The following is a 960-nucleotide window of genomic DNA, read 5'->3' as shown; positions in this document are numbered from 1 at the left end:
CCAGGGCTTCTACATGGAGAATAAAAAAAAAAGAGCATCAGCTCATTTTCTTTGCCAGAAAACCTAGACAGAAGTAAAAGTGAAGTCAACAAACTTTTGCAAAAAAAAAAAAAAAAAACCCAACGAAACCAAACAAAGTGAACAAACACACAGTCATAATTTTTGCATCTGTCAGAACTTGAAGCATAAGGGAAGGATGACCAGAGCTAAACTTGGTCCCCCAGCCAGGCTCCAAGAGCAGCAGAGGGCACGAAAAGCTGTCCCCTAACTCTTCACCGAGTCCTGAACCACCAGGAGTAGCAGCACATCTCCCAGGGAATGGAAGGCGCTGAGGCTCCCCCAGGTTAGCAGCATGGCCGGGACCATGGGGGGTCCTGAGCCTGTCGAGGAGCGGCGGCCAAACCCGGGGGGAACCGGCACCTGCGGGCTCCGGGCGGCCACAGGGCCGAGTCCCCACAGGGCCGAGCCCCCTCAAGGCGAGCCCCCACAGGGCCAAGCCCACACAGGCCGAGCCCCACAGGACCGAACCCCACAGGGCTGAGCCCCACAGGACCGAACCCCCTCAAGGCGAGCCCCCTCAGGACCGAGCCCCACAGGACCGAGCTCCACAGGGCAGAGCTCCCACAGGGCCGAACCCCACGGGGCCGAGCCCCCACAGGACCGAGCCCCCACAGGGGAGGCGGGAGAGGCGCCGAGGGAGCCCCGGCCTGGCGAGGAGCACACGTCGGACGCCGAGGAAGGGGCGCTGGCTCCGGGTGAGGCTCCAGGTGAGCCCCCCGTCCCAAGCTGCCCCCGGCAGGGCGGAAGGGCCCGCGGGCGCTCCTCCCGTCCCGCCCAGCCCCGGCCGCCGCCGCCCCCCCGTTGACGCCCGCCGTGCCGGGGGCGGGGAGCCACCGCGGGCTGGGCGTGGCCCGAGCGAGGCTCTTTATGCGGCGGGAAGCGGCGGCCGCCCGAGCTGCG

This window comes from Zosterops lateralis (genome assembly GCF_965231275.1).
Source record: "Zosterops lateralis genome assembly, chromosome: 2".
Taxonomy (NCBI): Eukaryota; Metazoa; Chordata; class Aves; order Passeriformes; family Zosteropidae; genus Zosterops; species Zosterops lateralis.
Note: the sequence above shows the minus strand (reverse complement) of the source record.